Consider the following 27933-nt stretch of genomic DNA (forward strand, 5'->3'; position numbering starts at 1 on the left):
CAGGCTGGGGACTGAGTGGCTGGAGAGCAGCCAGGAGGAAAGGGACCTGGGGGTACTGATAGATAGTAAGCTGAGGATGAGCCAGCAGTGTGCCCAGGTGGCCAAGAGAGCCAATGGCATCCTGGCCTGCATCAGGAACAGTGTGGCCAGTAGGACAAGGGAGGTTATTCTGCCCCTGTACTCAGCACTGGTCAGACCACCCCTTGAGTGCTGTGTCCAGTTCTGGGCCCCTCAATTCAAGAAAGATGTTGAGGTGCTGGAACATGTCCAGAGAAGGGCAACAAAGCTGGTGAGGGGCCTGGAGCACAAATCCTATGAGGAGAGGTTGAGGGAGCTGGGGGTGTTTAGCCTGGAGAAGAGGAGGCTCAGGGGTGATCTTATTGCTGTCTACAACTACCTGAAGGGGCATTGTAGCCAGGTGGGGGGTGGCCTCTTCTCCCAGGCAACCAGCAATAGAACAAGGGGACACAGTCTCAAGTTGTGCCAGGGTAGGTCTAGGCTGGATGTTAGGAAGAAGTTCTTCCCAGAGAGAGTGATTTCTCATTGGAATGGGCTGCCCAGGGAGGTGGTGGAGGCACCGTCCCTGGGGGTCTTCAAGAAAAGCCTGGATGAGGCACTTAGTGCCATGGTCTGGTTGATTGGTTAGGGCTGGGTGCTAGGTTGGGCTGGATGATCTTGGAGGTCTCTTCCAACCTGGTTGATTCTATGATTCTATGATAGAAATCTGGGGTTTAGTTCTGTGTTTTATTCTTAGCTGCACTTTTCCCAGTAATTGAAAGCTGTGATGGCGCACTAAAGAGAACAGTGGAATAAACGATTCAGCTTGCAGAGGTTCCAACGTTTCCCTTCTTCGAACCATCAGCTGGCTGCGTGGCACACAGCAATTGTGCTCTGAAACATGGCATCTCAGTCTATAATCCAATTAGGGCTGATTCAGAAAGTAATTTAAACAAATTTGAGAGTGGTATTAATGATTTTTCAGATGAATCAGCTGAATAACAGGAAAATGGGTGCTATTTCTCATCATTACATGCTTGCTTTAGTTGCATTTGATTTCTCAGATTTGTTCATTTGTCATGCTGCTCAAATTGCACTAATTAAATATCTAAACCCAGCCCCATACATTGCACTTAAATGATGCTTCCCTTTAAAAAAAAGATTAAGAATGCAGAGGGTGGCTACAAACCCAGTTCTTAGTAAATAGAGTTGCTCAGTTATTTCCAATGCATCATGGACTCATTTATTGTCCCTTTTCCTGGAAGCTTGAAGGACTCGTGGCCTAAATTTCATATTTATTTACAGATTGTCCTGGCTGAGTAGGATTCAGAAAATGAACAGCAGCTGTTTGCACACAAAACCACACAACATATAGAGTAGATGAACACATAATATGCAATCTATGCAATATGTATAGTGTGTGGGCTGAATGCGTTGCTCTTTGACCTGAGCTAGATTGTGTGGTCTTGCTCTGGCAGAGGGGTTGGACTCGATGACCTCCTTGGGTCTCTTCCAACCCCTAACATCCTGTGAGCCTGTGAGCCTGTGTATGCAGAAGCAATAATGTGGTCTTAACAGAAGGCAAAGCTAATACTGGTAAACAGAGGACAGTGATTCATAGAATCATAGAATCATAGAATCAACCAGGTTGGAAGCGACCTCCAAGCTCAGCCAGTCCAACCTAGCACCCAGCCCTATCCAATCAACCAGACCATGGCACCAAGTGCCTCATCCAGGCTTTTCTTGAACACCTCCATGGGCAGTGACTCCACCACCTCCCTGGGCAGCCTATTCCAATGCCAATCACTCTCTCTGTGAAGAACTTCCTCCTAACATCCAGCCTATACTTTCCCCAGCACAACTTGAGACTGTGTCTCCTTATTCTATTGCTGGTTGCCTGGGAGGAGAGGCCAACCCCACCTGGCTACAGTGTCCCTTCAGGTAGTTGTAGACAGCAATGAGCTCTGCCCTTCAACACTTTCCCCCTTTTTGTTTGTCACAGAATCACAGAATTGTCATGGCTGGAATGACCTCAAGGGTCATCCAGTTCCAATGCTCCTTCCATGAGCAGGAACACCTCACACCAGATCAGGTTGCCCAGAGCCACATCTGGCTTTGCCTTAAAAACCTCAAGGGATAAGGCTTCTACCACCTCCCTGTTCCAATGTCTCAGCACCCTCATGCCATGGGCTACGATGCCAGAGGCATCAGAAGAGATGGGGAGATGCTTGGTGCAAGCAATTCCAATCTGTTTATTGCATTCCAAACATGTGTTTCTGTACCTTTCATCAGAAGGCTCAAATTGTATTAAACTGCAGCTGGTTACATGGACTTGTGTTAGAAATTACATACTAATTAGCATAGACACTCATCATACTCTCTCAACAACACGTGCATTGTGCCTAAGCAATCTGAGTCAGCAGAGCTAGGTAAAAACCACAGGCTCCAGCCTTACATTTGTTTGTATTTGTTACACCATTCTCTAAGGTCATTCCAACCTTCCATTTTATCTTGACTCAGTACTTCTGAGCTCCTGCACTCTCTCCTGTCCATGGCCTATGCTTCAGAGTATAGTCAAACAATTCTATAGACTCACTACATTTAATATTACTATTTCCGACACCCTCATGGTGAAGAACTTCTTCCTAATATCTAAACTCAATCTGCCCTCCTCTAACATCCATTCCCCCCCAGTCCTATCACTACTGACACCCTAAAAAGTCCCTCATCAGCTTTCCTGTACCCCTCTTCAGATACTGAAGGCCACAATAAGGTCTTCTGGAAACCTCCTCTTCTCCAGACTGCACAACCCCAACTCTCTCAGCCTGTCCCCAAAACACAGCAGCTCCAGCCCTCTGATCATCTTTGTGGCCCTTCTCTGGACACATTCCAGCAGGTTATTATGAAATGAATAGTTAATATTGTGGCTATTAACTTGCCTTGTGATTGTTAATTATTATTTATTAATATTAACAATCAGGACAATTTCTATGAGATTCTTTTGGGTTCTCAGTCGACAGTAGGTAATCACACACAGGGCATTTATTAACAGAGGATGAAACTCTTTAACCATTCAGAACTTGGGGAAATAGTAATGCAGAAATTCTACCACTGCAATGGGCAGTACCCTCTCTGGTCCAATGAGCAGTTACTATTAAGGCTCTGTAGCTTATGGAGCCTTACTATTAACTCTATCCCTTGTATTCATGACATGTTGATTCCCAGGTATGTTTCCTATCCAAAGAGGAGAGTCATGCAGGTTTGGGAGTTTCCTGCCCCACCCTGTTCCAATGAGTTCTCTGGGGCCAGGGAAGGCTCTCACACGTGGGTACCCCACTCCCTGTACAGTTTCAATGCTTTATTATAGCTTAAACACTAAAACCATATGGAGAAAGGTATCCTGGAAACCACAATAGCTATGGCTCACCTGCTACAGCCACAGGGAGAAACTGCAGCGCAGCATAAGACATGACAAACAATCCTGAGTAGCTCTCTAGGTGGAAGGGCAGGCTGTACCCACCCTATGCCACTGGCCAGCGTAGCTAGCAGAGCTGCCAGCTGCCATCTCCAAAGGTAGGCATCCACACAGGGAACCTCACCACGATGGTGGTGAGCCTGGTGCTGCTCACGGCTCAGCCACCTCTGCTCTCGGTTTAGATGTGTTCAGAGTTCTGTGCCCTGTGGCCAGCATGTCCCAGGAGGCTGCACCAAGCAGAACCAAGCTCCTGCCTCAGTTCACAGTTTGTTACATAACAACTTTCCCTCCTGCCCATGTGCATTGTTGGCTTCGGTGGTCACACGATCCCTTAGCAAGGGGAGCCTTCATCATCTTCAGCTCCCTCTGCCGCTGGTTGTCCTCTGCTGAGCCTTTCAAGCTCAGTGCTGGCTCCACATGCTGTTTAGCCAACACCACATTCCAGCTTCTGATTACAGGGATGGTACTTGCAGGCTCTGTCTATCACTCAAGAGCTTGCAGACCCTGTAGTTCCCAGGTCTTCTCTTCTGGTAGCCTGGCAGCTATTGGCCTGTTGTAACTTCTGATCAGACACAGACCAACTCTTCCCTCTTATACCCCCCCCCCCCCCCCCCCCCCAGCTAGGATTTCACCACACTAGCTCAGCATTTATGGAAGTTAAGGAATGAAGCTCTATTTACAGCATGGCACGATTTACAAGCATATATACACAATATGTACAGATATTTACAGCTATATACAATAATAGACAAATTAAAAGCAATAGAGAGATATAAAACCCCACCTGAGCAGCCAGACTGCCCAGGAGGGTTTTCAAACCAACTCCCTTCCTTCCTCCTTCTTTCCAGCTCCCCTCCCTTATCTCAGGATCCCTCTTATGTGCCAGGGGTGAGAATGCAGGAGGCCAGATAAGGATTTAGAAGAAGACTGATTAGTTTGAGTTACACAAGTTCAGGCAGAGATATGAAGCAGGCAACAGCCAGAGACTGACCTATATTTGTGTTCATGTTTTTATATCCCTAAGAGAAACCAATGAGTGAGATAGACATCATTATTATTTTCTTTTCACAGCCAATACTCTCATTTCTCTCATTAAAATATTCCAATTAGAATCATAGAATCATAGAATCATAGAATCATAGAATCAACCAGGTTGGAAGAGACCTCCAAGATCATCCAGTCCAGCCTATCACCCAGCCCTATCCAATCAACCAGACCATGGCACTAAGTGCCTCATCCAGGCTTTTCTTGAAGACCCCCAGGGACGGTGCCTCCACCACCTCCCTGGGCAGCCCATTCCAATGGGAAATCACTCTCTCTGTGAAGAACTTCCTAATATCCAGCCTAGACCTACCCTGGCACAACTTGAGACTGTGTCCCCTTGTTCTATTGCTGGTTGCCTGGGAGAAGAGGCCACCCCCCACCTGGCTACAATGCCCCTTCAGGTAGTTGTAGACAGTAATAAGATCAGACCAGCACAAGGGTAAAATTACAGAATACTCCAGAGAGAGAAGGGGAGGAAAAGTGAGTTGCTGTAAGCTGCTGCTGCAGGCTGCAGAACACGTGGGCGCTGGGAGGCAATGCTTTCTGCGGGCAGGACTCAGTTTAGCAATCCACTAATGGGGAACTCAACTCTGCTCGGGAGCTGGTGATGGAAAAGGTGTGGCTTTCAAATCGTTCCCCCTTTAAATACACTGTTTGAAAGGCAAAGTGACAAATAAGCACATGCATCACTTGTTTTGGCCAATGAATTAGAAGTTTTGTGCCCCATGTGGTTACAGGGGCAGGTTGAGGGCTGCTAGCCCTCAGGGCAGCTTTGCTGGAGCCAACTCTCCTTGTTTTGCCTCTCCTCAACTCCTGGGCCCCACCCACAGGAGAAGGAGAGCAGTGGCCAAAAACAGTCCAGCAGCATTTAAGCCCTACCAGGACACAGGTCACAGAGTGGTGCAGAGGGGCAGAATCCCCTCCCTGGCCCTGCTCCCCACACTTCTTTTACTGCAGCCCAGGCTCTGGTTGCTCTCTGGGCTACAAGTGCACACTGCTGGCTGCTGTTGAGCTTCTCCTCCACCAGCACTCCCAAGTCATAGAATCATAGAATCGACCAGGTTGGAAGAGACCTCCAAGCTCATCCAGTCCAACTATCACCCAGCCCTATCCAGACAACCAGACCATGGCACTAAGTGCCTCATCCAGGCTTTTCAGGGATGGTGACTTTCCTTCAGGGCTGCTCTCAAGCTAATGCCTGCCCAGCCTTATCAGTGTTAGCATTTTTAGATTATGTTTAGAGTAGTCTTTTCCTCTCTAAGAAACTGATGTGATCAGAATGAAAGAAGAGTCAGAGATTCAGCAAGCTAAGCAATAATAATTGCCTTAATTTCTCTCTAATCAACCTGTATTCCAGCAAAGACATAAACAACGTAATTGGATCCTGGTCCTTATAGCTGCAGTTCTAATTGTCAATCCAGAATGGATCCTTATGGTGTAATTTCTTTTATATCTCCTTCTATGAATGGCTTTCAGCAGTGATTACATCTTGGAAACTGAATCTACTCCTTAAGTAGACTAAAGCATGAGGAAATTGTCAGTCTCATTTTAGACTAACAGAGGTAATTAAGACTCTCTATATAAATGACAGATGAGAATGGGTGGCTTGCTGTAGTCTGAGGTTATCAGCAGTTTGGTTTTTCTGGCCATACATCACTTGAAATGGTGAATATGGGAGTTGTCAACAGTTTTACTGCCACTTGATGTTGCCCCTGCTCTGCTGCCCACGGTTGTTTGTTGCCACCCATCCTTATTCTCCTGAGCCACAAAGGGCTGCAGCAGCTCTGCTGTGAGCACAGACTGAAAGAGTTGGGGCTGTGCAGGCTGGAGCAGAGAAGGCTCCCAGGTGATCTTCTTGTGGCCTTCCAGCATATGAAGGGGGCTACAAAAAAGCTGGGGAGGGACTTTTTGGGCTGTCAGGGAGTGGCAGGAGTGGGGGGAATGGAGCAAAGCTGGAGATGGGTAAGTTGGAGCTGGACATGAGGAGGAAGTTGTTTATCATGAGAGTGGTGAGAGGCTGGAATGGGTTGCCCAGGGAGGTGGTTGAGGCCCCATGGCTGGAGGTGTTTCAGGCCAGGCTGGCTGAGGCTGTGTGCAGCCTGCTCTAGGGTAGGGTGTCCCTGGGCATGGCAGGGGGGGTTGGGACTGGCTGCTCCTTGTAGTCCCTTCCAACCCTGACTGATTCTGTGGTTCTATGATCATGATTCAGGCAGGAAATAAATGCCATTCTCTGTTCCTCTTCATAAACTAATATTAGAGAAAGCTATAATTTTAATCCCCAAGTAGATATTTAAGAGGACAAGCTCCCCTGAGAGCTTGCATCTCTGCTTGTCAGCATTAAAACCAGCAGTGCCAACAATCTGTACTGCTTCCCAAAGAAAGCTTGGTCCCTTCCAACCATGGCTGATTCTATGATTCTACAATTCGATCTCTTCCCTTCAGTTACACTGTGGCCTTTTTAAGAGGAAGGGAGCCCAAGCACATCAGTGAAGGAAGAACAAGGAAGGAACAACAGGAACCTTCTAAGCAGTGTTTTGGCTGGAGACTGCATTATGGGGAACCAAATTCAGGCATAACAAAGTAGTGCCTGAATAAGGTGTCTTGTAAGGAGCTGGATCCCAATGCTCTTGTTTAGCTCCCCTTGGGTACCACACTGAACCAGGGAGTGCAGCTTGCTGTGGTCTCTGTCTCATCTTCCTTTGATTTTTACAAACAAAAGAGTGGAAGTGATACTGTAAGACAGGAGATACAGTCAGAGGATGAAATTTTAGTGGAAGTGGACTTTATATATATATATATATGTATATTTTTATATTCATACCAACTATTCATAGAGTCATAGGATGCTAGGGAAGGGACCTCCAGAGATCATCATGTCATAGAGAGTGGTCAGGCACTGGAATGAGCTGCCCAGGGAGGTGGTGGAGTCACCAACCATGGAAGTGCTTAATGGTCGTTTGGATGTGCTGCTTAGGGCTATGGATTAAGAGTGGAATTCTAGGTTGGACTTGGTGATTTTGAGGGGCTTTGCCTACCTGCATGTTTCTGTGATGCTGTGATTCTGTGTCTGAATCCCAGAACCACTTAGGACAGGATACAGAGGACCACCTCTAGGTGGGTTTTGAGGATCTCTAGAGAAGGAGACTCCACAACCTCTCTGGGCAGCCTATTCCTCTCTCCATCACTCTCACAGTAAAAGAAAAGTTTTTTCTCATGTTGAGATGGAGTTTCCTGTGGTTGAGTTTATGTCCACTGTCCCTTGTCCTATCACTGGGTATCATCCTCTTGACAGACACCCTTCAGATATTTGTAGACATTGATAAGATCCCCTCAACCTTTTCCTCTCCAGACTAAACAGCCATGGAGATACTCCAGTCCCTTAATCATCCTCATAGTCTCTCTTTTCAGTAGTTCCCTGTCCCTCTCGAACTGGAGAGCCCAGACCTGCACTAAATATTCCAGGTGTGGTTTAACTAGGACTGAGCAGAGTGGGAAGAGAAGCTCAGCTGACCTGCTGGACACTTCTCTTATTGCTTCCCAGTAAACACTTGGCCTTCTTAGCCAACAGGGCACACTTCTTAAGAGTCTTAGAGAAATTTTAAGTGGCTCTTCTCATGTCATCTTAACCTGTGACTACAAAAGTATTAGACATCTTGCTCCATGTGTTTGGAACTTAACATAACGTGCAAAGTTGAAATACTCAACTGTTGCAGAAATCTGTTTAGCTTGCTGGGGGAACGTGGTCAAGGCCCCACAGATCACTGTGATCAAGGCAATACCACATGGACTCCAGATGATTCAGTATGAATTATGCCAGAGACCTTTATTGGTCATTTTGGCTCTCAATATATCCCTCAGGGCACAAGGCACAGGCCTACACCTTAGCATAATTAGTCAAGGACAACCCACTCCATCAGCATAAACCACACCTTGCTTTCCTCATTAACGAGGTGTCTGTTATCTGCCCTTATCTGAGATAAGTTAGCCAGCAGCTGGTGGGAACCAAGGTCAGCATCCACCTGTTATTGTCCTTCTTCACTTTGCATTCCCACACTCAACAACAAAGATGTAACTGCACTCTGGTGGCAGTGGTGGGACTTTGTTTCCACAGTGTGTAATACTCTAAGGATGGAGGGCAGTGTGGCCGAGCTGTCACAAGCACAGAAGTGCAGTCTTTCTCCACTGCAGCTGCAAGCAGAAAGTAACCAGATGTGGTGGTTTGGGTGTTCCCTGCCCCCTCACACTTTGGAAACCACCCAGACTAGACTCAGCCAGCTCTGGGAATGGAATGAAGCTTATATTTACAGCTCAGCTCAATATACAAGCAGATAGTTACAGTATATACAGTTATAGACAGAGATATATAAGGTAAAAGGCAATACAGAAACACAACAGCCCTGCCAGAAACCTGAGTCCCCAGGAGGGGCTCCCAACTGCCCTTCCACCTTCTCCCACCCCTCTCAACCTTACCTTAGTCCCAGTGAAGAATGGAGTTTCGGCCAGGGAGTTAGGAAGCAAAGTGGCTTAATCAGAGAGATGGCAGAGAGGCTAGAGAGAAGTGGAGCTCAGTCAATGCCCCAAGAAAAAGAACTGCCTTATCTATGTTTGGATTGTTGTTCTTCTACCTCTCAGCAAGCCTATGAGTGAAGTAGACATCTTTCACAGCCTGCAATCTAGTTCTTCTCACCAAAACATTCTAGCCTGCTTGAAACTAGCATACCAAGTGTCAGGACGAGGGCTGTGGAAACAATCCATTTAGTTCAGAGACGTCAGCAGTGGGCTGGGGGAGGCATCGAGTTCTCCCTATGCCCTTGCAGTTTCTAGCTTTTGCCTTTGTTATACAGCTACATGCTGCTCTTTGGTTTAATGTCATTCTCATTCCTTCTCTCTCTCTCTTTGTTTCCTTTCTTTTCCTTCCACCCATCAATTGTCACATACTGCAATCTCGATTACAGGCTCTGTAGTCATTACCGCTGTGTGAAGGCAGTTCCCCACAGCACCAGGGATGGTGCCATGTGTCTCTGGAACCATGTATGTGTGTCTTCAAACCTGTGCTGTCTTGTTATTTAGAGACTTTCTTTTACATCAGTCTCTTTTCTCCCACTCTTGGTGCTAGCATTTCTGCAGGGAAGTGATTTTTTAAATAAACATATTTATTTCAACATATTTATTTAACATATCTGGTATCACAGTATCACAGTGTCACAGTGTCACAGTATCACAGTATTGTTAGGATTGGAAGAGACCTCACAGATCATCAAGTCCAACCCTTTAGCACAGAGCTCAAGGCCAGACCATGGCACCAAGTGCCACGTCCAGTCCTGCCTTGAACAGCTCCAGGGATGGCGACTCCACCACCTCCCCGGGCAGCCCATTCCAGTGTCCAGTGACTCTCTCAGGGAAGAACTTTCTCCTCACCTCAAGTCTAAATCTCCCCTGGTGCAGCCTGAGGCTGTGTTCTCTTGTTCTGTTGTTTGTGCTGGAGCAGCTCTCCTATGAGGACAGACTGAAAGAGCCCGGGCTGCATCAGAAGTGTGGCCAGCAGGTCGAGGGAGGTGATTCTCCTCCTCTACTGCACTCTGCTGAGACCTCACCTGGAGTGCTGCATCCAATTCTGACAGGAGGGATGTGGAGATACTGAAGCGTGTCCAGAGAAGGGCCACAAAGATGCTGAGAGGGCTTCAGCAGCTCTGCTGTGAGGACAGACTGAGAGTTTGGGCTCTGCAGCCTGGAGAAGAGAAGGCTTCCAGGAGACCTTGGAGTGGCCTTCCAGTATCTGAAGGGGGCTAGAGGAGGGCTGGGGAGGGACTATTGACAAGGTCTTGTCATGATAGGACAAGGAGGAATGAGTTTGAATTGGCAGAAGGGAGATTGAAAGTGGATGTTAGGAAGAAGTTGTTTGCAGTGAGGGTGGTGAGACACTGGCACAGGTTGCCCAAGGAGGTTGTGGAGCACAGAAGCACCCAGTGTGACCTTTGGAGGTGTTCAAGGCCAGGTTGGATGAGATCTTGAGCAACCTGTTCTAATGGGAGGTGTCCCTGCCTATGGCAGGGGTTTGGAACTGGCTGAGCTTTGAGGTCCCTTCCAACCTAAACCATTCTATGATTCTATGATGTCTAAGCTCATCAGTCATCTCCTGCATTTTCCCTTCCTATCTCCTGCATCTCTGCAACAATTTCAGTGGCATCATGGATTTTCCATCTAAACATAAATCTGTTTGCCCTCTCAGCTCTAGAATGATAACAAATGTTATGAAGCCAGAAAAGGAAGAGGCAAGTGCCTTTGAAGTAATACTCTGAAACAGATGGATTTATGTGGCAGCTAAAGTTCCTCTCCCTACATCCTTCACAAGGTTATGCAGAGGCATTCAGGATGCAATATTGCCAGACATGGTCCCAAATAACTGCAAGCTGCAGCTCTGTAGCATGCAAGCTGCAAGGTCAAACCTAAATAAACTCACTGCTTCCTTGTTATGTTCCAACCTGTATAATTACATTGCCTTAATGGATCCTTCCCTACTTACTAGTAAGGTAAATGATGTGGGGTATAAAATTAGCTATTAATTGCCTGAATTAAGCCAATGGATGAGGCTCATCGTTCAGTTATGGTAATCAGGTGGGGTAACAGCACTGTTATGGTACCTGCTGTGGAATCACATTTTGCAAAAGCCTCAATGTGATTTGATTTAAAAGAATTAAAAATGGATTTGTTTTGAACACTGAGCTTGCTAGGGAAGGAAGAAGTGGATGCACCGAGACAACCAGAGACATCCGTAATGGATGGACAAAGAGTGGCATGGTTGTGAGTCTAATCCCATTGATAGGCCTGACAATGATGCAGGATTCTTGGATTCCAATGAAGAGAGGCAGTTCCACATCATTTGGGTCTCAAAGGCACAGAGTGTTCCTGTCATGTAATTAAAGAGAGATTTAAACCGCTGACATTTTACACATTCCACTTTTATTAGTGTTTAGCAATTTCCAGATCACTGCTGAAGTTCAAGCAGCTCTTCTTTTTTTTTTTTTAATAAGGATTTATAAGGACCAGCAGCTATTAAATTAGTATTTTTTAGTGTAATCTGTTGGTCAAAGCTCAGTAAAGTGTACTTTGGAAAGGGAAGACAAGTGGTAATGAAGAAGGAGACAAGGGGTTGAATGGAGCGTTCAGATCTGTGTTTTGCTTCTGGGGAACAATTTGAGAGCAAATAGCCAAGCCTTATTTGTAGCACTGCTTACAACAGGGCCAATAAAATCTGCAAAAATAGATTAATGTCTGTTTTCTTCATTAGATGTTGCAGATAAGGAAGTGGAGTAATTTACACAGAAGTGTTATTATAGAGTATTGATCACGACCGCAGCGAGTTGTGAAAAAGAGAAGCTGGCTGCTGGCATTTAAACCACGGTGCTGGCAAGCTAAGCCTTCTCTGATTAGCTTAGCTGGTGGTGTATCATTTGTCACAGACATCCCTTCAATTATTGGATACAATAGCACTTTTCAGATGTAATCAATACCAAATGGGACTATGCAAGGGGTACTCTTTGTATCTGTTCTATGCTACTGAACCTTTTCTTCTGGGTATTTTCACTTGCAAAGCCTTTTTGTTGGGTCACATCTTGGTGGTTTGAACTACTGCACTGAGATTGCATGGATATGGCTCTTGGTGTTTTAGTAGTTTATATTTTGTGAATGAGATTGAGCAAGGCCAACTGCAGGGTTCTACACTTTGGCCACAACAGGCTGGGGCAGAGAGGGAGCTGGGGGTGCTGGGAGAGAGTAGCTGAAAATGAGGCAGCAGTGTGCCCAGGTGGACAGGAGAGCCAATGGCATCCTGGGCTGGCTCAGGAGCAGTGTGGGCAGCAGGACAAGGGAGGTTCTTGTGCCTCTGTGCTCAGCACTGCTCAGGCCACACCTTGAGTGCTGGGTCCAGTTCTGGGCTCCTCAATTCAAGAGAGATGCTGAGGTGCTGGAAGGTGTCCGGAGAAGGGCAGCAAGGCTGGGGAGGGGCCTGGAGCACAGCCCTGTGAGGAGAGGCTGAGGGAGCTGGGGGTGTGCAGCCTGCAGCAGAGGAGGCTCAGGGCAGAGCTCATTGCTGTCTACAGCTACCTGCAGGGAGGCTGTAGCCAGGTGGGGTTGGGCTCTGCTGCCAGGCAAGCAGCAACAGAAGAAGGGGACAGAGTGTGAAGTTGTGTCAGGGGAGGTCTAGGCTGGCTGTTAGGAGGAAGTTGTTGTCAGAGAGAGTGATTGGCATTGGAATGGGCTGCCCAGGGAGGTGGTGGAGTCTGTGTGCCTGGAGGTGTTGAAGCCAAGCCTGGCTGGGGCACTTAGTGCCATGGTCTGGTTGGTTGGGCCAGGGCTGGGTGCTAGGTTGGGCTGGCTGAGCTTGGAGGTCTCTTCCAACCTGGGTGATTCTATGACTCTATGATTTAGCAGTGCTGCTTTTATTTAGCTACCCAGGCAGACAACAGAAATATTTGCTCCTAAGAAGAGGACACCATAGAATTAACTCTCTACTTTCAGCAGTGCATTGCTGACATTTCAGGTTACATATCAATACTATTAAGCAATGGAAGTGTGGGATTGCAAAGTGTCTTTTCACCCAAGTTGCTACCAGTTTGCCAGAGGATTTTTTAAATTGAACTGTTTTGGATTTGCTCAGAACACATTAAATTGTTAAAAAAAAACCCCACACAAAAAAAAGTGCAACCCCCCAAATACTTTATTTAAAGGAGATCTCTGTAGTTCCACCTCTGAAGCAACAAAAATTGAACATTGTTACTACTCTTTTTTTTTTTTTTTTTTTTTTTAGGGGGAGGATTTGAAAAAAAAAAGAAAGGAAATCAAATCTGTCTGTGATTTTATTTTGTAAAGAAAATACTTCTTGAATTTCTCTGAGAACCTACTTGTGGGTGAATGTGACACAGACTGGAAGTATGAGCCAAGTCTGTACTGCTGCTTGTTCATTTGCATCACTTGGAATGATTTATTTTGTTGTTGTTCCTGCTGAGCATCTCTCCTTGAGGAAAAGCTGAGCACTGGGGCTGTCTAGACTGGAGAGGAGAAGGCTGAGAGGGGATCTCATCAATGCCTGATGGGATGTGTGTCAAGATGAAGGTGCCAGGCTCTTTTCGGTAGTGTCCAGTAATAGGGCAAGGAACAGAAGGTGTAAGCTGGAATCCAGGAGGTTCCTCCTCAACATGATGTGGTAGTTTGGCTGTTCCCCGCCCCCCCACACTTTAGGAGGTACCCCAGCTAACTCAGTTGGACTCTGGGAATATAAATGAAGTTATTTATTTACAGCTAGCACAATATACAAGCAGATATTTACAGTATATACAGTTATAGACAGAAATATACAAGGTAAAAACAACACAGAAACACAACTCCCCTCCCAGAAACCTGAGTCCCCAGGAGGGGCACCCAACCACCCCTGAACCTTCCCCCTGCCCCTCTCAACTTTACCCCAGTCCTAGGAAGAAAAGAGGTTCAGCCAAGAGGTTACGAAGCAAGGTTAGTAGCAGTGAGGTTAGGGAGCTGCAGCTGAGTCCAGAAGCCAGCCAGAAAGTGAAGACACAATGGAGAAAGTGTTATCTAATGTTTACATTCTTCTTCAGCGAGACTCTGAGGGAAGGAGACATCACCATTGTTTTCTTTTCATAGCCTATCATCTAGTTTTTCTCACCAAAACATTCTAGCCTGCTTCAAACTAGGAGAAACTTCTGATGTGGGAAAATGCTGCAGAATTAGCTGCTTGTTTGCTTACTTGCCCACAGGAAATGTGGTCAAAGCCTCACAGATCAAAGGCAAAGCCACATGGACTCCAGACAATTCAATGTGAATGATGCCAGAGATGTTTATGGATCACTGGGCTCTCAATATACCCCCTCAGGGCACAAAGCACACACTACACATTAGCATAATTAGTCAAGGACAACCCACTCCATCAGCATAAACCATGCCTTGTTTTCCTCATTAACGAGGTGTCTGTTATCTATCCCTTCTGAGATAAGTTAGCCAGCTGCTTGTGAGAACCAAGGTCAGCATCTGCCTGCTATTATTCTTCTTCACTCCGTTCCCACAGGAAAGAGGGCTAGAGAACATAGAGTGTAGCAACCTGGGTAAATCATTAACTGTGTGAGCACTGATATAAAGCATCATCAGTCAGATAAACACAAAGGAGCTGGGTTAAGCTTGACAGGGTCTTGAAACACTCTCATGGAGAAGGAGAATACTGTATTCAAAGATGAGAACATTGGAGACTCCAGCCAAGAATGTTGACCCACAACTGATGCCAAGTGGCTGAATAGTAGAGAGATCAAAGTGAGGAAGACATCATCCTTCCTCCCAAAGACTCCAAAAGATGACCACCAGGTGGCAGTGAGCATGCGTGAAGAGGTGGGACACTATGGAAATGAATTCCAGGAATTGATTGTAATATCTCCTCCTATTCCAGGAACTGATTGTAATAACCCTACTCCTGTACTGAATATGTATGCTTTTGTAGCATAAATATTCCACCTGAACCAGGTGAAGGTGTGCAAGGGCTTTGGAGGATGACCTCCCCTTGTGGCCCAGCACTGATTAAACATAGCTTTCCTGATAACACTCTGCTTGTGGCGAGGTCTCGTTTTCCATACATCACTTCTTTGGTGTGAGGGTGCTGGAGCCATGGAGAAGGCTGCCCAGAGAGATTGTGGAGTTTTCTTTGGAAAAGACTTCCAAAGCCCACCTGGATGCATTCCTGTGTGACCTGTCCTGGGTGGTCCTGCTTTTGTCAGGGTGCTTGGACTTGATGATTCCCAAGAGCCCCTTCCAGCTCCTACCATTCTGTGATCTATGATTCTGTGATTTATGAGGATTGCCTAATGGAATGAAGTGCAGACACTGAATGCTGATGATCATAGAATCATAGAATCAGCCAGGTTGGAAGAGACCTCCAAGCTCATCCAGTCCAACCTAGCACCCAGCCCTAGCCGATCAACCAGACCATGGCACTAAGTGCCCCATCCTGGATATTCTTGAACATCAGATATTCTCTGTGAACAGAGTCTTGTAAAAAGACAGATTTTGTTGAACTCAGAGCATTGGTCTCTTTTGTTTCAGATTGCACTGAAACAATTCATTTTTGACACACTGCTGAAATGGACAAATGCCAGAGAACAGCAGCAAGGGCACTGTGTGTCAATAAACCTAAACAATAGGTAAATGATATTCCAAGTCAGCTCAAATGTTGTTCTTGTTGTTTTCAAGTCTAGCAAGAGTCCTTTAGAGATATTAATTGGTGTTTGTCAGCAGGGACTGGGAAGAGGAACGTGTCCCTGTTTGCTCCGTGCATGATGCTGCCCTGTGCTGCTGCACTAAGGGCAGCTGAAATTCATACAGGTTCTGCCTCTCTTGCTGTTTTTTACAGTTCTAATTTCAAGCAGTTTATTAAATAAAAGTAAATTTCTCATGGCTCAATATATTCCTCTGAGCCTTTGGTAATTGGAATAATCACTTTACTCCCATTTCTTCCCAGCCAAGCTATTTAAGATCCCACCGCAGGCTGAGGCAATGAATGTTTTCTTCATTCCAGCCATGCATCTGTCACGCAACCTAAGTGCAAATCAAAGCTAGACACTGTGCCAGTTACTACTTCCAAAAGATGTCTCTCCCACAGAAGTTATTTATGCATACTGCTAATTACCCATCCAGATTTCTTTTCGCAGCGGGAAAACGGATCCATGTGCCTGACACTGCAGGAGGCCTTCAAGTACGAGCAAGGATGTCTGTGTCCAGGGCCCCAGGTCTCCTGCCTCTCAGTGGGGTGTTCTGGCTTTTGGTACTCATTTACATTTTAAGATCAGAACAGTGCCAAAGCTGCTTGTGTCTTGTAATTTCAGGTCATTTGCTGGAGGAGGACAGGAGTGAGTTTAGGCAGGATGGATGTGAATGTGACTTTATGGAAGGCAAATGTGCTGCTTTCTGGTACCCTCGCTGCTTGCAGCATTTACTGTGCTGATAGGCCGTGGAGTTCTCCTTGCTTAGGGCTTCCCAAAATAGCAATTATGCCTTCTTTTCAGTTCTTTTATTCAATTTCTTCAACAAAATTTGTCTCTTTTGTATTTCAGATGTTTCCTCTAGGAAAGCAGATGTTCCTACGAGCTTATCTAACAAAGCTGCCTCGTTTTCCCCAAGTACTTTGATGTGTATTTATCATAGAATCATTTAGCTTGGAAAAGACTCTTAAGATCATTGAGTCCAACCATTAAGTAAAAGAAAAAACACACAGAAATCATAGAATCAAGCAGGTTGGAAGAGAGCTCCAAGCTCAGCCAGTCCAACCTAGCACCCAGCCCTGGCCAATCAACCAGTCCATGGCACTAAGTGCCCCAGCCAGGCTTGGCTTCAACACCTCCAGGCACAGTGACTCCACCACCTCCCTGGGCAGCCCATTCCAATGCCAATCACTCTCTCTGACAACAACTTCCTCCTCACATCCATCCGAGACCTCCCCTGGCACAACTTGAGGCTGTGTCCCCTTCTTCTGTTGCTGCTTGCCTGGCAGCAGAGCCCAACCCCACCTGGCTACAGCCTCCTTGCAGGCAGCTGCAGACAGCAATGAGCTCTGCCCTGAGCCTCCTCTTCAGCAGGCTGCACACCCCCATCTCCCTCAGCCTCTCCTCACAGGGCTGTACTCCAGGCTCCTCCTCAGCCTTGCTGCCCTTCTCTGGACACCTTCCAGCATCTCAACATCTCTCTTGAGTTGGGGAGCCCAGAACTCTGGCAGGGAGGTTGGACTTGATGATCTCTTGGGGTCCCTTCCAAACCCTGATGTCCTGTGAGCCTGTGATCCATATATGCATGCCATAAAGGTGGTAGTTGTAGTTATCTACTAATTTGTGGAGCTCCAGCTCCGTGGAGATTTCAGCAGCAATGATTTATTAGCTACTGTCAAGGAAATCTCAGTAAGCCAGAGGGGAAAATTGCAAAAGATACAAAGAAGATGAGGCATAGAGGAGGGAAGGAATCAGCACAAGCTCAGAAGTGCAGGTTTGATTCCCAATGTTGAAGGCCCAGTGTTTTCTCTGTTTTCTGTTCCACTGGAACAGCACAGATCCAGCAGATTTAATTTCTAAATTCATTCCAAGTTTGCTTTTAACCAACAGCAAATCAGGGATTTGCTTTACAGAGAGGGCATGCCATAAACTGTAACAGCACAGCTCAGGTAGAGAGATTTTGATGCTCCTGAAGGCAGGGATGAGCAGTCAAGGGGCAGGCAGATGGGAGTCTTTTTTAACCAAGTTCATTCTTAGTCACAGCACCAATGTGGGTTTGCATATTCAGAGGGGGAAGAAAATTTCCTTTGGCACTGGAATGAGCTGCCCAGGGAGGTGGTGCAGTCACCCACCCTGGGTGTCTTTAAGGGTGGTTTGGATGTGGTGCTTAGGTAGGTGGTTTAAGGTGAATCTTGTAGAGTAGGGTGGTAGTTCTGAGAGGCTTTGCCAACCTGCATGTTTCTGATGCTGTGATATATATGAGCTCTGAGTATGGTTGTGCAAAGGACCACAGGCTTAGATGATTTAGGTCTAAATAAGAGTTCAGTCAATCTTCCAAGATTAAAACACAGTGAGTAAGACCAAAACAGTCAAAAGAATCCTCACTGTCAGTACAGGCTAGGGGTTGAGGTGTTAGAGAGCAACCCCGTGGAAAGGGTCTGGGGGTGCTGGTGAATGAGAAGCTGGACGTGAGCAGGTAGTGTGAGCTTGCAGCACAGAAGGCAAATCATATCCTGGGCTGCACTCAAAGAAGTGTGGCCAGAAGAGCCAGAGAGGGGATTCTGCCACTTTGCTCTGGGGACACCTCACCTGGAGTGCTGCATCCAGCTCTGGAGCTCCAACACGGGAAAGACAAGGACCTAATGGAGGCCATGAAAATGCTCAGAGGGCTGGAGCAGCTCTGCTATGAGGACAGGCTGAGGGAGCTGGGGGTGGTCAGTCTGGAGAGGAGGAGGCTCCAGGGGGACCTAATAGCAGCCTGCCAGTACCTGAAGGGGGCTGACAGAAAGCATGGCGAGACTGTTTGCAAAGGCCTGCAGTGACAGGATGAGGGCAATGGGCTCAAGCTTGGGACAAACAGATTTAAATTGGATGTTAGAATCAAGTTCTTTACAATGAGGGTAGTGAAGCACTGAAAGAGGTTGCCCAGGGAGGTGGTTGTGGCCCCTAGCCTGGAGAGGGAAGGGATGTTAAAATGTGTCCACAGGAAACGAGAGGGGCTGTTTGATATGGCACTGGTAAATAAATGCCAGGTGTAGCAACAGAGGATGGATTAGGTTGTGCAGTGTCCAACAGGTGAGGTATCCTTAAAGACTGCTGTCATTTCTTACTTGAAGTCATATTCCATTTTAAGAACAACAGTGAGACATTAATAAGAGTCATAGAATCAAGCAGGCTGGTGGAGAGCTCCAAGCTCATCCAGTCCAACCTAGCACCCAGCCCTGCCCAATCAACCAGACCATGGCACTAAGTGCCCCAGCCAGGCTTGGCTTCAACACCTCCAGGCACAGCGACTCCACCACCTCCCTGGGCAGCCCATTCCAATGCCAATCACTCTCTTTGCCAACAACTTCCTTCTAACATCCAGCCTAGACCTCCCCTGGAACAGCCTCTCCTCACAGGGCTCTGCTCCAGACCCCTCCCCAGCCTTGCTGCCCTTCTCTGGACACCTTCCAGCACCTCAACATCTCTCTGCAATGGAGGAGCCCAGAACTGGACACAGCACTCAAGGTGTGGCCTGAGCAGTGCTGAGCACAGGGGCACAAGAACCTCCCTTGTCCTGCTGCCCACACTGCTCCTGAGCCAGCCCAGGATGCCATTGGCTCTGCTGTCCACCTGGGCACGTTTCTGCCTCATCTTCAGCTACTCTTTACCAGTACCCCCAGGTCCCTTTCTTCCTGGCTGCTCTCAGCCACTCTGTCTGAAGTCACACACTGAGCATTCACACTAAACCTTCTCTGAGTTGTGGTAAATTCATGGAGTCATAGAATCAGTCAGGGCTGGAAGGGACCACAAGGATCAGCCAGTTCCAATCCCTATGCCATAGGCAGGGACACCTCACACTAGATCAGGCTATGCAGAGCCTCATCCAGCCTGGTCTTAAACACCTCCAGGGATGAGGCTTCCACCACCTCACTGAGCAACTCCTTCCAGGTTCTCAGCATCCTCATGCTGAAGAACCTCTTCCTAACATCCAGTCTGAATCTACCCATTTCCTTTTTTGTTCCTCCCCCCCCCGCCAGTCCTATCACTAAAAAGTCCCTCCCCAGCTATCTCGTAGGCCCCCTTAAGATACTTGAAAGGCCACCCATAAGGTCACCTGGAAGCCTTCTCCTCTCCAGACTGAACAGCCTCACCTCCCTCAGAGGTGCTCCAGCTCTCTGATCATCCTCATTGATTTCTTTTCTTGTCTTGAGCTAACATTGCATCAGGAATGGTGTGGCCAGCAGGAGCAGGGAGGTCATTCTGCCCCTGTACTCTGCACTGCTTAGACCACACCTTGAGTGCTGTGTTCAGTTCTGGGCCCCCCAGTTTAGGAGGGACATTGAGATGCTTGAGCGTGTCCAGAGAAGGGCGACGAGGCTGGGGAGAGGCCTTGAGCACAGCCCTACGAGGAGAGGCTGAGGGAGCTGGGATTGGTTAGCCTGGAGAAGAGGAGGCTCAGGGGAGACCTTATTGCTGTCTACAACTACCTGAGGGGTGGTTGTGGCCAGGAGGAGGTTGCTCTCTTCTCTCAGGTGGCCAGCACCAGAACGAGAGGACACAGCCTCAGGCTGTGCCAGGGGAGATTTAGGCTGGAGGTGAGGAGAAAGTTCTTCCCTGAGAGAGTCATTGGACACTGGAATGGGCTGCCCGGGGAGGTGGTGGAGTCGCCGTCCCTGGAGCTGTTCAAGGCAGGACTGGACGTGGCACTTGGTGCCATGGTCTGGCCTTGAGCTCTGTGCTAAAGGGTTGGACTTGATGATCTGTGAGGTCTCTTCCAACCCTGATGATACTGGGATACTGTGATACTGTGAATTACATATTCACAAAGCCACCACATCTCTTGGTGCAACTTTCAGCTTCAACAGCAGTGAAAAGTAAATGAATCAAGTGAACTTTAGAGGCAGGAGAGGAAGCTTTTGTTACAAAGATCTCACCCAGATTTTGACCAGCACCGTCGCCAAAATGCCCAGCAAGGAAATTGTATGTCAAATACAATGCACTACTTAAGCACCTCTCTTGAAATTAGTCTGGATGGCAACACTGTGAACACCTAAGGGAGTCATTCTGTAGCCACATAAAGTTGTTTATGGGCCTGTAATTAGACAGCAATCAGTCAGTGCTTGACATTTTAGCACAGCAATTCTGGAGCAGCAACTTCAACCACAAATTCCCTCATTAAAGTTCCAGTGAAAGAGGATTTCTGACTGTTACGACTGCCAACGTGCATTTGGCTTTCAACAGGAGCCAGGAAAGTGTTCATTCTATAAACCTGCATCTCTCCACTAGCCTGTTTTTAGTTTTCAGCTGTGGTTTTATCCAAATGAAGTAGGGGGAGTTCATGGAGCTTTTTCCTTAGAATTGCCACACAGTTCTGTGCCAGTTAAAATCTCTAGCTTCAATTATAAAGAAAAATTAAGATGTGCTGTGGAGTGAAACTACAATGGGGAAAGATTAATTAGGTAATATTTATAGAGCTACAAAGATAAATCAGGCTATGTGGTGCGTGTGTTAAGTATTAAGGCAACAGAGTTGCTAAATTCACAGTTGAGAGTCACTTGAAGCGTTGATTTTTTCCTTCCCCAATTCACTTTGTTCATCTGAAATCTTCACTGCTGCAAGCACTTTGCAGCCAGGCAGTGAGTGGCTGGAGAGCAGCCCTGAGGAGAGGGGCTTGGGGGTGCTGCTGGAGGAGAAGCTCAACAGGAGCCAGCAGTGTGCACTTGCAGCCCAGAAAGCCAAGCAGAGCCTGGGCTGCAGCAGCAGCAGTGTGGCCAGCAGGGCCAGGGAGGGGATTCTGCCCCTCTGCTCTGCTCTGCTGAGACCTCACCTGGGGTACTGCATCCAGCTCTGGAGCCCCCATGACAAGAGGGCTGTGGAGATGCTGGAGTGTGTCCAGAGCAGGGCCAGGAGGATGCTCAGAGGCTGCAGCAGCTCTGCTGTGAGCACAGACTGAAAGAGTTGGGGCTGTGCAGGCTGGAGCAGAGGAGGCTCCCAGGGGACCTTCTTGTGGCCTGCCAGGATCTGAAGGGGGCTACAAGAAAGCTGGGGAGGGACTTTTGAGGGTGTCAGGGAGTGACAGGACTGGGGGGAATGGAGCAAAGCTGAAGTGGAGAGATTGAGAAAAGCCATGAGGAGGAAGTTGTTGAGCATGAGAGTGGTGAGAGGCTGGCATGGGTTGCCCAGGGAGGTGGTTGAGGTCCCATGGCTGGAGGTGTTTCAGGCCAGGCTGGCTGAGGCTGTGTGCAGCCTGCTCTAGGGTAGGGTGTCCCTGGGCATGGCAGGAGGGGTGGAACTGTCTGATCCTTGTGGTCCCTTCCAACCCTGACTGATTCAATGATTCTATGAAAAGTGTGTGATGGTCTCCCTAGCTCAGGTGGATCAATAGCACTCAATTAGTTAAGCCCACACTTCATTCTATTAGTGCCTCTACATGTCTCAACAGAGTAAATCCTTCAGGGGTGGGAATCATTTACAAGTCCTTGTCTGTGGAAGACAGAAAATTGAGTGTTTGGGAGAGTGACAACCAGTGAAGGAAAAGTCCTTTTGTGGAATGGTCAAGGGCTGGAGCTGAACATATCTCCTAAGCAGACCCCAAACTGTGGACATCTAGCTAGAAGCTGAGGGAGATGGGGGTGTGCAGCCTGGAGAAGAGTATGCTCAGGGCAGAGCTCATTGCTGTCTACAGCTACCTGAAGGGAGGCTGTAGCCAGGTGGGGTTGGGCTCTTTTACCAGGCAACCAGCAGCAGAAGAAGGGGACACAGTCTGAAGCTGTGGCAGCGGAGGTCTAGGCTGGATGTTAGGAGGAAGTTGTTGTCAGAGAGAGTGATTGGCATTGGAATGGGCTGCCCAGGGAGGTGGTGGAGTCACTGTGCCTGGAGGTGTTGAAGCCAAGCCTGTCTGGGGCACTTAGTGCCATGGTCTGGTTGATTGGGCAGGGCTGGGTGATAGATTGGGCTGGATGAGCTTGGAGCTCTCTTCCCACCTGCTTAATTCTGTGATTCTATTCTATGATTCTATATAACATTCTTATATTCTATATAATTAGTTCTGCCACTGGGTGCCTGTGTGAGAAGATTCTGCCCTTGATTCTATGATTCTATGAAGAGCTGTAGCAGCATGTGTGGACTTCATAGCACAGAAATCAGATATGTCATAGGCATAGCAGGTCAAGTGCCCAAGCAGGACAAATGTGGTTTGGGAGTTACCCATCCCTCCCTCCCCAGCTTATGAAATCACCCAGACTAGACTCAGCCAAGCTGGCAGTTAAGGAATGAAGCTTTATATTCACAGCTCAGCACAAGATACAAGCAGAGAGTTACAACAGTTACAGCTATAGGCAGGAATACACAAGTTAAAGGTAATGCAGAAACACAACAGCCCTGCCAGAAACCAGAGTCCCCAGGAGGGGCTCCCAACCACCCTGCCACCTTCTTTCCACACTTCTAACCTCATCCCAGAGTTTGCCTTACATGCAAGGTGAGTTCAGAGGATAGGCCAGGGGGTTAGAAGCAGAAGGATTAGTTACACTGAAGCAGCCCAGGGAGAAAAGCCCAGGCACCCACTGTGACAGACACAGAGACTCTCTCCCACTCTGTCTTGTCTGTGTTTGTGTTCTTGTTTTTATCCATCTCAGCAAGCCTATGAGTGCAGCAGACATCAGCACTGTTTCCTTTTCACAGCCTAGCATCTAATTCCTCTCATTAAAATATTCCAATTAGCCTCAAACCAGCACAACAAACTTGGACTTCATCTTGACAGGTTAGTTTTATGTAGATTCAGGCATGGCCTGAGCCTAGCTGACATAAAGTTGGTGTAAAGGTATTCAAACTGTCTTGCTGTCTGTGTTGTAAGTGCCACCTAAAATCTGGCCATGGGCTCCTGGCAGGTTTGGGCCAGGTTTGCATTTCTAGGTGCTGTGGGAGTCATCATGGTTGTTACAGGTCTGTAACAGTCTGGGCACCAAAAAGGGACTTGCCAGTAAAAGCAGGCTTACACCACCCCTTCTGGCAGGTGTGAACAGCCACATTGAGAGAAGAGGCTTCTTTCTAAAGGCTGTAGCAGAACAAGGGGCACCTCGTTGTTCTGAAAGCTTTGTTTTTTAAGAAAGAACTGACACTCTTTCTGGAAGGCTTCTTGTCAGCAGTGTTTTGTCGTTTTCATTTAGGAGAAGGTGCAAAACCCTCAGTTTGTCACTGAGTCTATCTCTGGTCTAAACAGATTCTTCCTCTGCTGGATGTGTGACTGTGCATGCTGCTTTGCATGGTGCTGGAGATAGGTCTGTGTATCTCTTGATGAGATCTACCCCAAGGGCAAGGGTGAGGATTCTGCCCCTTGGCTCTGCTTTCCTCAGACCCCACCTGCAGTCCTGGGGGCAGTTCTGGAGCCCCCAACACAGGAAGGACATGGAACTGTTTGAGCCAGTACAAAGGAGGCCACCAAGATGCTGAGAGGGCTGCAGCAGCTCTGCTATGAGGACAGGCTGAGAGAGTTTGGGCTCTGCAGCCTGGAGAAGAGAAGGCTTCTAGGAGACCTTGGAGTGGCCTTGCAGTGTCTGATGGGGGCTAGAGGAGGGCTGAGGAGGGACTATTGACAAGGTCTGGTAATGACAGGATGAGGAGGAATGGGTTTAAACTGGCAGAGGGGAGATTGAAACTGGATGTTAGGAAGAGGTTCTTTGCAGTGAGGGTGGTGAGAGACTGGCACAGGTTGCCCAGGGAGGCTGTGGAGCACAGAAGCACCAAAGCAGCAGCAGGCAGAAGAGGGGATTCTGCCCCTTTGCTCTGCTCTGCTGACATCCCACCTGGAACACTGCATCCAGGTCAAATCACAGAATTAAACAGTTTAGAGAAGACCTCTGAGATCATTGAGTCCAACCTATCACCTAACCCTTCTAATTAACTAACCATGGCACTAAGTGCCTCATCCAGCCTCCTTTTAAACACCTCCAGGGACAGTGACTCCACCACCTCCCTGGGCAGCCCATTCCAATGCCAATCACTCTTGCTCTGAGGAACTTCTTCCTAACATCCACCCTGCACCTGCCCTGTGGCTGTAGTGACTCTTTTAGAAGCCAGGTTTGCTCCATAGTCTACCAAATGGAGCAGACTTTGGTTATTTTCAGTGCCTCGATGTTTTGAACACCTACCTCACTTTATTGACCTATCCATTTGGTAGGACCACTGTTAGCTTATCAAATTACAAACAATGGCCTGTTCAGTACCTATTAATGCTGTTACTATTGGCCACCTATCCCTGAGCTGAAAACTTGCTGCACTGCCAGTTGCAGTAGTAGAATAATATCTAAGGTGATTGACCATCTGGCAGTGAGCTTCTGTGCTATCAGCTGCCACATCACTGAAGGTAACCATTGCCTTCAGTTGAAAAGGTTCATAGAGCAATCCGATTGTTCTTGCTTGTGCTGTCTGTGCAGCCAGGGTGCTTTGTGTAGAGTTTCTGTTATGAAAACCCCCCAGGGGCCAGCAGTGCCCTCATGCAGCCCAGAAGGCCAAACATATCCTGGCATGCAGCAGGAGGAGTGTGGGCAGCAGGCAGGAGAGGGGATTCTGCCCCTTTGCTCTGCTCTGCTGAGACCCCACCTGGAATACTGCATCCAGGTCTGGTGTCCCCAGCATGAGAGGGACATAGATGTGTTGGAACAAGTCCAGAGGAGCCACAAAGATGATGCAGGGGCTGGAACACCTCTGCTAGGAGGACAGGCTGAGGGAGCTGGGATTGTTCAGCCTGGAGAAGAGAAGACTCTGGGGGGACCTTAGAGCTGCCTGCCAGTGCCTGAAGGGATCCTCCAGGAAGGCTGCAGAGGGACTTTCTACAGCAGTGTCCAGGGACAGGACAAGGGGAAATGGATTGAAACTGAAGGAGAAGAGGTTTGGATTGGATCTGAGTGTGCTAGTTTGAAGCAGGCTAGAATGTTTTGGTGAGAAGAACTAGGTTACAGGCTGTGGAAGGCAAACAATGCTGATGTCTACTTCACTCATAGGCTTGCTGAGAGATGTAAGAATCAAAACATAAAAGCACTTCTGCTGGGGAGCTCCGAGCTGCATCTCCCTAACCTCACCCTCTGTCTCTCTGACTAAGCCACTTTGCTGCCTAACCCCCTGGCTGAACCTCCATTCTTCCTTGGGACTAGAGTAAGGTTGAGAGGGGTGGGAGAAGGTGGAAGGGCAGTTGGCAGCCCCTCCTGGGGACTCAGGTTTCTGGCAGGGCTGTTGTGTTTCTGTATTGCCTTTTACCTTGTATATCTCTGTCTATAACTGTCTATACTGTAACTATCTGCTTGTATATTGAGCTGAGCTGTAAATATAAGCTTCATTCCATTCCCAGAGCTGGCTGAGTCTAGTCTGGGTGATTTCCAAAGTGTGGGGGGGCAGGGAACACCCAAACCATCACACTGAGGAAGCAATTCCTCACTAGGAGGGTGGCAAGGCTCTGGAATGGGTTGTGCAGAGAGGCTGTGTACGCCCCTGGCTGGAGCTGTTGAAGGCCAGGTTGGATGTGTCTTTGATCAAGCTGGGCTAGGTAAGAGGTGTCCCTGCCCATGTCATGAGTTTGGCTTAGATGATCTCTGAGGTCTCTTCCAGCCCAGGCTGTTGTGTGATGCTGTGAAGGGTTTTCTCAGTGTAAGTGCTGCTCTTTTTAATAAGGGGATGCTGATCTATGACTCTGCCATGCTGACAGCTGTGCTGGACTCTCTTGGCTCTCTCTGGCAGTTTAATTAATAAATATACATTTGCTCATTCTGTCAGAGTGAGTTTATTGGTGTAATGAAATAATGTTTTATTGATGAATCTAACTCTCCAAAGCTTCAACTTGGTTATTTTCTTAGCATCAAAATGAAGTGGATTTCTTTTTTTTTTTTTTTAGCAAACAGAATACATACTGAGATTAATTTAATGTGAGAGTTTTCCTCATCAGTGTATTTCCATGGGATTATTTTCCTCGTTTTGTGCCTTTCAATTAGCTCATCAGGGTATTACAGTTGTGAGCTTTTCCAAGTCTCTTTAAGGAGGTGATCCCATTTTCTACTTGATTTTTTTAGTGCGGATAGACTCCATTCTGCTCAGCAACACCAAATTGTTGCCAAAAACTGTAGACAGCTGAGGCACTTTTACCCCAAACTATCTCTGCTGCAGATTGTTTTTAAAGGGTGAAGCTTTAGAATATCATAGAATAATAGAATCATAGAATCAACCAGGTTGGAAGAGACCTCCAAGCTCATCCAGCCCAACCTAGCACCCAGCCCAGTTAGAAATGTTGTGGTTTGTCTTTTGGATGATAGATGCTGTATGCCCAGGTTAAAAGAGCTCCTCTAAAAGAAACATAGCAACAGGAGGCTTTCATGTTCAAGTCCTAAAGTGCTTCATGGGTCTTGAGTTTGCCTTGTACAGGTAAAGCATGAGCCCATGTATTTGCAGCTCAGACAGCAACCCTGTGCTGGGCTGCAGCAAGAGCAGTGTGGGCACAGGGCAAGGGAGGGGATTCTGCCCCTTGGCTCTGATCTCCTCACACCCCACCTGAAGTCCTGGGGGCAGTTCTGGAGCCCCCAGCACAAGCAGGACATGGAAGTGTTTGAGCCAGTCCAGAGGAAGCCACCAAGATGCTGAGAGGGCTGCAGCAGCTCTGCTGTGAGCACAGGCTGAGAGAGTTGGGGCTGTGCAGCCTGGAGAAGAGAAGGTTTGGAGGAGACCTTGGAGTGGCCTTGCAGTATCTGAAGGGGGCTACAGGAGGGCTGTGGAGGGACTATTGGCAAGGTCTTGTCAGGAAAGGAGGAGGAGGTTTAAAGTGTCAGAGGGGAGATTGAAAGTGGATGTTAGGAAGAAGTTGTTTGCAGTGAGGATGGTGAGACACTGGCACAGGTTGCCCAGGGAGGTTGTGGAGCACAGAAGCACCCAATGGGATCAAAGATGATGGGTTCTTCTGTGCTCCACAACCTCCCTGGAGGTGTTCAGGACCAGGTTGGATGAGACCTTGAGCAACCTGTTCTAATGGGAGGTGTCCCTGCCTATGGCACAGGGGGGGTTGGAACTGGCTGAGCTTTGAGGTCCCTTCCAACCTAAACCATTCTATGATTCTATTCTATGATTCTAAGTTTCAGTCCAGGTTATTGTTACTCCTCTGCCTGTCAGTTTTCCTCTTTCTCATTTCATCAATCTGCTTGA

At 47.7% G+C, this 27933-nt stretch overlaps 1 protein-coding gene across 1 annotated transcript in view; it reads left to right on the top strand.

The window, feature by feature from the left end:
• Window positions 1-27933, top strand: part of CCSER1 (coiled-coil serine rich protein 1) — a 982230-nt gene that overhangs the window by 857595 nt on the left and 96702 nt on the right. The window lies entirely within an intron of this gene.

The sequence above is a fragment of the Pogoniulus pusillus genome, chromosome 9 (assembly GCF_015220805.1).
Source record: "Pogoniulus pusillus isolate bPogPus1 chromosome 9, bPogPus1.pri, whole genome shotgun sequence".
Taxonomy (NCBI): domain Eukaryota; kingdom Metazoa; phylum Chordata; class Aves; order Piciformes; family Lybiidae; genus Pogoniulus; species Pogoniulus pusillus.